The 9,386-nt window shown below is 34.9% G+C and overlaps 1 pseudogene; it reads left to right on the top strand.

The window, feature by feature from the left end:
* Positions 1-123: 123 nt before the first annotated feature.
* LOC120279078 lies at positions 124-8,809 on the top strand (annotated as a pseudogene).
* The last annotated feature ends 577 nt before the right edge of the window (positions 8,810-9,386 follow it).

The following is a 9,386-nucleotide window of genomic DNA, read 5'->3' as shown; positions in this document are numbered from 1 at the left end:
GCTCATGTTTTGCACCCGACATATGACTTATCCACATTTGTTTTACTTTTTATTTGTACAATGCCTATTGTATTTGTAAAATATCAAAAGTTAGTTTTATCTTCTTCATATTTTAAAGATTTTCAAATAGTTTAATTAATTTTTAAAATAATAATGCCAAAATCCGATCAACCATCATCTATCTTCACTCAATATTTCATTTTAAAATTAAAAAAAAAATTATATGAAACTATGTTGGATATTTTTAATAAAAATAATTATTAAATGAACATTGTTGTAAAATATGGGCTAATTATCATTTGAATGTTTAATCTAGTGGTTTAAAAAAAAAATGCAAATAATAATGGTTTAGTAGAATGTGATAACCCCCTTTCATTCGGATTCGGGTCCGAGTTAATGGGTTTCGGGTTTGGTTTCTTGTATATATTCACACTCGCTTGACCCGCAAGTCAAATGCTGATGCTCTTGTCCGAAGGCCCGCAAAAACCCGAGCTTCGAGGTCGATGAAGTTTAGGGTTTCTCCCCGATGGCCTGTCCTCCCCTACCACCGCTGCTGCCGGACCTCCCACCGTCTCCATCTCCACTCCGCCATTCTCTCCAGAGGCTCCCACGCTGCCCGTTCCTCCGTTGGCGGCGGCAGCGGCGGCGGCAAGAGTGAAGGTGTTTCTCTTCTATATATAAAAAATCCATTCTATGTTTGAAATGATATTATTTTGATATTGGTTTACTGTTTTGATCTCAAGTGTTTCTTGATAGTGTTTTTGCATTGTGGAATTGTTGGTATATGAGATGATTTCTTCTAGTGAGTCTTGTGTTGTATATTGGTTTACCTCATGTCATGCTTATAATGTTTGTCTTTTGATCTTGTTTCACTGTTTTGATCTTAAGTGATTCTTGATAGTGTTCTTTGTTGTGGGATGGTTAGAGTATGAGATTGATTTTCTTGTGGTTATGTATATTGGGAATTTGGTTTTGGATCGTTGAATAAAAACTATTCCTTACTTATATTGTTTTTCATTTTAATCTTGTTTCACAGTCGTGATCTCACTTGCTTCTGAATACTGTTCTTGCATGATGTAGCGGTTCAAGTATCAGATTGATTTTCTTGTTGTGATGTATATATTGAATTTCCTTTTGGTGTCCGGAGAGAAGCCTAGTTTGTGCTTTGTAATGTTTTTCATTTTGATCTTGTTTCAATGTTTTGTTCTCGAGTGCTTCTTCAGAGCGTTCTTGCATCATGTAATGGTTGGTGTATGAGATTGACTTTCTTGTTGTGATTTGTCTAGAGAATTTTTTGTTGGTTCCTGGAGCAACAATTGCTACCATTCTAATGTTGGGAGCCCTTCATGCTCGGTGCCTTTATGAGGACAAGAAAGTAATGTTCTAATCATGCGCTTAAATTCATGCAATTTCTTTTGTTAGGCCTTTATTTTTCTGCAACCCAGTGTAGAAGGTAGAATTCTTGAATTTACTACTTTGGGAATTACATATATTCCCTGCCAATTATCATTTTGAGATATCTTGTTGGTTTACATTTTTTAACTAAGTTTGTTTAGTAATGAAGTTTATATGTTGAATTTACGTGTTTTTATATTTTATCTTTTCTTTTTATAATTTTGTGCATCCAAGTATAGAAGAGAAAAAAACTTGACTTTATTGTTTTAGCATTCATATGCTCTGCCAGTTATCTGAGTGGGATAACCTGTTGTTTTGCACTTTGATTTGGCTAAGTTTGTTTATCAGTGAAGTTTATATTGCTTCTCTTTCATTTTCTGAAATACATTTTACCTTAGTATCAGGTTCTTTTATAATCATTATGTTGATGAGTAACATTACATTGTCTGGTGCTCAAAAATAGAGTGAGGCAACTTGTATTTGCATTTCAGCCTGCAATGTTTTTGCTGATATTTATGTTTGTGGAGGAAATAATAGGTCGAGGAGTTGAAGGAGAAAGGGATTGAAGTTGAATTCTCACCTGATATAAAGGTGGCATATACACTCAAATTTCATGGTATAGACTATTATCAAATAAAGTTCATTTAGCTAAAGTCCCTCTGATTTATTGTGACTTGTGATGCAAAATGCAGGCAGCATTTTTGAGGTTATTACCTCTGCGTACAATGTCATGTTTTTGGGGATTGCTTGCGAGTTTGGTTTGTGTCACTCTGTCCACTTCTTCACTTATTTTACACAATTTCAATTTTGAATATCTGGATCTCTTTTTGTGGTTTGGTTTTGAAAATCTCACCCATCCAGAAAGCTCTTGTTGTATGCACTGATTCAATCAGTAGGAACATTGAAAAATATATGCAATCTAAACAAGTTGAGTAAAAATAGGCTATAGATACTTGCATTTGACCTTAAAGTCATACCATAAGCCGAAAGGCACAGAAATTAAGTCATGGATGCAGAGGCTTGCCCAGATTAGTCATATTTTGACACTCACCATTCATTAAACCTGTATAACTGGTAATGGTATAATATTTCATGCGTCATCATGATCCTACCTTCTTTTTCTGAAAAGGAATAATTTTAAGAAGGGTAGCTTTAGATGATCAAAGTTTTGGCAGTTGATCTATTTTTGTTAAAAAAAAAATGTAACGAGTTGAAGTGATAATTAATTACTGCAGTTTAGAATATGTATACCATGCCTTTTACTTGTTTTCATGTCGGTCACTGGATTTTTTACTTCTTTAGCATGATGATAGAGATCTATGGCATTTTTGTTTCTGATTGAATGTTGATTTTTCATTTTCCCTTTCCAGGAACTCCCTGTATATGTACGTCCTTTCGTATATAAAGCATGGGCACGGGCTTTTCATTCAAGTATTCTTTCTTAGTTCTGTTGTCCTGTTATTTCAAAATATTTTCTATAGTTCATTTCCATCATTAATTACTAGGAAGTAGAAAAATGTTAGCTATTTTACATAAATTATGAAAATTCTAGCTTTGATACATCTATTTTTTTTCCAAGTTTTCTTTTACTTGAACACAAGTATTAACATCTTGCCCTTGTTGAGTTACTATTCCTACCAATAATCAATTTATGTAAATGAAGGATAGTAACAACAAATTGAGTTAGGATCATTGATAATGTTACTATTTAAAGGCTTATTCAAATGATAAAATTAGCTGACTATGACCAGAAGCAGTAGAACCCTATATCTGCCCTCAGTTATCATGGGCTTGGTGCTTATTGCCCTTCCTATGGACATACACCTTACTAGGGAGGCTTATCAATTACCTTTCCCGTCAGTTTCATGTTGTCCCCAAGGTCAAAGTTTGGAAATTGGCCGCAATGACATCAAAAGGTTACCAAGTACTGTCCCATGTTGGCAAATCCTTCCACTGCACCATTATTTCTGTGGATCCATCCAGCAAGTGACAGTCCAACTATTTTCTTAGGTTGGACTGGCAACTCTGAACCCTCTTAAAAAAAATCAGGGAGTTGGTGACAGGGACTGATCGAGACTAATGCCTTCTTTGAGTTGGGAAGCATCGGAAATTGGGTGTGCCTGAGCAGTAGCTAGCTGCTTTAAGTGACAGTCCACTTCACCAATCTCTTAGCCACTGTTAGATGGACTAAAAATCCTAGGGCTAAGTTTCTGATTGAGCCTTTTAGCTAAAGATTGCAGTCTGTAAGGTTGTGATTTTTATAGAAACCATTTCTCCTTGGTTGAATGAAACCTCACTTCTCTTTGATCTGTGTACTCTTTTATACTGTTCTGTTTGTCCAAGTTTTCCCTTAGTTCATGTAATATATAGTCTCATCATCAGTTAAAGATTCACATCCTTCACCATAGATCCATTATCTACTAATTTCATTAAGTGCAGTGAATTTCTTCCACATATTGCTTTGAAGGGGTCATCCCCTGTTACACTATGGTTGTTTGTATCAAATCAATGATCAACACGTGGTAAGTAGCAAGGTTATTGTTTTGGTCTATTCCCTATGAAACAATGTTAGCATGTCTCTAGTTTCTGGTTGACCATTTTATGAGTTTCCTTCACCTCATTCACCTCTAAGTGTCTCCCAGCATGGTACACCCCCTTTTAAGGATCTCCCCATTGTAACTGGGGTATTCAAGTCACTAAAAATTCACTCTGGGTGCCATTTGTCATGTAATAATTCAAAGGCTTATTCAAAGGATTAAATTAGCTGTCCATGACCAACAACTGTAGAAACAGTGATCTATCCTCAAGTATTTTGGGCTTGGGTTGCCTCCCCACACACACCCCTTTTAAAGGGAGGCTTACCAGCATTGAAATTTTTGGCCTCAACTTTAAGATAGCATTTGCTGCCTATTTCTGACTATTATATCCATATTTGAATTTCTAGTTTTCACGTGTTCTTCACTAAATGAACTATAAAATTGCTTCCTTGCTGTAGATTTAGAAGAAGCTGCTCTACCACTGGAAAAATATGCTTCTTTGCAGGAATTCTTCGTTCGAGCACTTAAAGAAGGTGCAAGGCCTATTGATGAGGATCCAAATTGTCTGGTAACTGGTAACTAGCTGCGGTTTCTAGATGATATATTGTTTGTGTTATGAATAAAATTACCATACTTGCTTTTAGGCATAACATATGGTTTCTTGGAATGATAGGTTAGCCCTGTTGATGGCATGGTTTTGCGAATAGGGGAGCTGGGAGGTCCAGGGGCAATGATTGAGCAAGTGAAAGGTTTTTCATATTCACCATTTTCTCTTCTTGGTCCACGGACTTCTCTCCATAAGGTGGTTGATGGGAATGCATGCGATGAACCTTCTGAACTGAGTACTGCTGAAGGGACAATTAAGAAATCATGGTGGCGTCTCTCATTTGCTTCACCTAAAGCTTGAAATCCTGTTCCATCATGGTATTGCCATGGTTTTCACCAATTTAAAGTTATGCTCCTGTTTAGTTTGGGAATACTGAAAAAATCTGATTGACCAATATATTAACCCTATGATATTATTTAAACCTTGTGTTCTACTTGATTTCAACATTCTTTCTGTGTGGTATAATATATTTTAATGAAAGTTTTATTGGAAGTGACATTTGGGAGTGGTTCAACAGTCCCAATTAAAAAAAGTGACCATTATGCAATGCATACTGAAAGATAACTTTCATTCATCTATACTTTTTATGTTTTCTGTAAACCACTTGCAATCAGTTCCCTTATTTCTGCTTCAGTAAGTTATGTATTTCCAAGTGTTCATAACTGTTTCAAAGAGCTGACTCTTGTTCACTTTACTTGCAGCCAAATGGAAGGTGTTTTTTACTGTGTTCTATACTTGCATCCTGGTAGTTACCATCGAGTACACTCCCCTGTAGATTGGAATGTGTTTGTTCGCAGGCATTTCTCTGGTATACTCAGCTTTTCCTTACCTTCTTCATCCTGTTATATTGCAAGTTTGATGTTAATTGAATCTTATCAAGTGAACCAAGAGAGATAGCCATCTTCTTCCCACTTCTTAACTCTTGAATGATCATATTTTTACATGGAAGTGTACCAGATGGCAGGATTTTAGGTGCACTTAGAAATCACGAAATCCTACCTAGGTGGATGGTATCCTTCCAGAAGCATAAAGAAAATTTGGCATTTGTTAAGCTGCAGTTCTGTCAAAGTAAATTGGGTTTAACATTTTTTTTTTTTTTGCTTTTAATCAGTCTGCCTGACATCATTTTGTTTTTCTATTGGATTTTCTTTTGGTAAATGATTTATTAAAATAGTTACTTATGTACGTTATCAAGATGCCAGAAGCTTGGACTGATTGATAACTATCTAGACTTAGCATCCTCTTTTGTTTACCTTATTGTGCTTTTTATTGTGCAGCATGGTCTGATGTTCATTTTTCTCATCAGTCATGATCCAATATAAAAAGGATCTTACATTTATAATGCATATATATATTAGCTCCCATTATTACATGTTTTGCTGTGGCACTCATCTTTTGCTTTGTTATAAATTTTCTTTTGTTTTGGCATAGCTTACTAAACATTTTTCTTTTTTTTTGTCAATTCATGAAAATTTATCTTATGTTGTTTGAAAATTGTATAACTTTTGCTTATTGTTTTCCTTTTTTTTTTTTGTTGAAATGTGTTTACAGGCAATCTATTTCCCGTGAATGAGCGAGCCACAAGGACAATAAAAACTTTGCACATTGAAAATGAACGGGTAATTCTAAAAATATTCAAATGTCAATAATCTCTGTAAAAAGCAATACATTTGGAAGCTTTTGTTTGTTCCTTCATGGTTGCAACCACCAACTGAAGTTCCAACTGTTTTCACATATACAAACACACACTCATTGGCTGTTTGTTTTGACGTCAACCTATAGTTAGAAGTTAAGTATTATATTTTTCAGCCATGAATGAGGTTTAAACTTGAAAATTTGAAATGTGTTAAATAAACCTTTTTCAAACAATAACCGCAAAGCTGCCTTTCATACTCCCTCCGTTTTGTATTAACTTTGCACAAATATTAAGGTTGTCATTAAAGCTTATAAAATCCATAAAAGAAAAAAATGATAAGACATTTTTACCTTTTATTTAGAGTTATTTACTCTCATTAATGTGCACATCTCTCTCTAAACAAGATGGCGGGCAAAATTGGGAAAAAAATAATCAATACTTATAGAACTCTTAAAGGTGACAAATAATTTGAAAAAAGAAAAATTCTCAAATGTGGCAGTTAATATGAAATGGAGGGAGTACTTCTCTATGTATCAATAGTTCATTATTGCACGTTGTTACTTTCATGGTTTCCACTTGGTGGATTTGGTTAACCTAAATTGTTGCACTTCACATTATAGTTGATATGATCATTTAACCCAGTAATTGACGGTGACTTTTGGTTCCAATCCCCTAAGATTGGATCAGAATATCAGTTAGAAAGTTGTCTCTCAAGGATCATCATTTGGGGAGGTTCTTTGAGACATGTAAATTAGATATTTAGCTAGTTTTGTTGGTAAGCCTTGAAAGAAAGTTGATTTGTGTGATTGATTTGACTTGGTGAAAATACGTCAGAGTCCTAAAGTGATGAAATCACCTAAAAATGATATGATCTATGTATGCAAAGGCTATGTGGTCTGTGGTCATTTTTGCAAGGTGTAGCACCTTGATGAGGTTAGTGCTTAGTGATGCCATTATGGATAATGGTCTAGAAGAATGTTGGCTATCTCACTAGTGAACACAAGTGGACAGTTTTCATTGTCTGATTTTTTTTGGTGAAATTGAAATTTAAGCAAGTCCCTTTTGATGTTTTGACCAACATTTACAAATAAGAATATGTTCTCTTGCGTAAGGTCTTGTTTTCCTTGACGTAGTTGATGTATGTTTGTAAAGCAAATTTTAAATGTAAAGCTCTGTGTTAAATCATGGCTCAGAAGTATTCTCACATTCTGACTTACGCTTGTTATTGAAATACTGAGCTATACGTTTTACTGATTCATTTAGTTGTTTTTGAAAGATTAATCATATTGTGTTCTTGTTTCTACTTTTTCTTCCATACTTTCTTATATGTGCTTGTGACATTTTAAATCCATTACATTGATGCTATTTATTTGATTGGATTACATTGCGGATATCATGTCATTCCAATTGATGAATCTTGTGATTAGGTTGTCCTTGAAGGTCAGTGGAGAGAAGGCTTTATGGCACTTGCAGCAATTGGTGCTACCAATATTGGTTCTATTCAAGTTAGTCATTTTTATCCTTTAACTTGCTAATAAATCAACATCATGCACATTCTAACTCTTTTTGTAAGCATACTAGATTTGTTGCTTTTGGGAGAAGCTCGTGTCTTGTTCTTGCTATGTCAGCTACATCACACTTATTCTTATTTTTTAGCATTCCTAGTGTTGTGCATTGAAGAGTGAGCAATATGGAGGCTCAACACTTTCCATAGGTATCAGGTAAACTAGAACAGCATCAGAAGCCTGCATATTAAAGTTGGAGTTTTATAAAAGCATCAATTCTAGGTTAAAGAACATCAATTTTATTATCCAACATCTTCTGCTTAGGTCTCACACTAAACGTCGAACCCTTATATGACCTTTATTACAATTGCTGAACCATCATCCAGACCAACATCAAAGCATGTGCTTCTTTGATAACATGTGACGGCCATTAAAAGGCAGTTTTGTTCACACATTTTCTTAGCGTTTCTAAAGATGTCTGTGATCGAAACCCAACATTTCCTTTCCCAAGTAACACTATATCAGCTCATAGTGTAAACATTTGTTTTCGACAGCTGTATATTGAACCAGAGTTCAGGACAAACAGGCCAAAGCTGAAACTGCTATCCTCGGAGCCTCCGGAGGAGCGAGTATATGATGCTGAGGGCACCGGACTGATGCTCAAGAAGGGTGAAGAGGTTACATTATATCCCATTCCTGATCAAAATATCAAGTGGCTTTTCTTTGCAATAACATTTGGGGTTCTCTATTGTACTTTTCCCTTTCAGGTAGCAGCATTCAACATGGGTTCCACTGTAGTTCTCATTTTCCAAGCTCCCATCTCAGGTTTGGCTGGAGGGATCAGTTCATCCCCAGAATTCAAGTTTTGTGTGAAAAAAAGGCGATAAAATCAGGGTTGGATAAGCCATTGGCAGATGGGGAAGTCAATAGGTGGATGATTTCCAGTACATTTCTCTGATAACATTTACATTTTTTCTTTACTTTGCTAGTGGTTTAATCAGTCATATTTGGTAATGGGAATCAATGGTTGTTATTTGTTATGAGGACATAAATTTCCAAGTTCAGTTGCGTCTGATTTTTAGGGTCTGTATTTTCTTCATCTGATTGCATGCTAATTTCAATTTCTTTAGAGACTAGTCTTTGTGCTGTTTTCACTTTTCAGAAAACAAAAAGCTGAAGATTAAGATTTGGGGCCATCATAGTTTTGTACAGATATTTATTTATTTATTTATCCGTACATAATTGAGATACTCTTGCAGTAGTCATTTAATTTACTGAGTTAATATATAATAGCATGGGTGATTTTTTTTTTTAAAAAAAATAAATTTATTTTATAAATAATTGAAAATAATTGAAAATTACAATCAGTAAATACACAAAAAAAGGTTAGTTAAGGCCCTTAAGGGGTATTTTTATTTTATTTTTAAATATTAGCAAATGATAAATATTATAAGGTTTTATATGTAAAAAAAACCAGTCAACAGAGAATGCATCGAATTAGTGAATTACAGACAATACTAAGCCTAGAACCCCTTCCAAACCCGATCCGCATTAGATTATCCACGTGTCAAACAACCATGCGTCCATAACTCTATTCCATGTTCAGATAGCTACACAGGATCCAACCTCCCTAAACTAGATACACTTGTTCCTTCGAAGAGAAGCCACGCTCTTTCTAATGCCATATCGATCCCGTTCCAATAGAT

The sequence above is a fragment of the Dioscorea cayenensis genome, chromosome 16 (genome assembly GCF_009730915.1).
Source record: "Dioscorea cayenensis subsp. rotundata cultivar TDr96_F1 chromosome 16, TDr96_F1_v2_PseudoChromosome.rev07_lg8_w22 25.fasta, whole genome shotgun sequence".
Lineage (NCBI taxonomy): Eukaryota > Viridiplantae > Streptophyta > Magnoliopsida > Dioscoreales > Dioscoreaceae > Dioscorea > Dioscorea cayenensis.
This window is presented reverse-complemented; position numbering and strand designations above follow the sequence as displayed.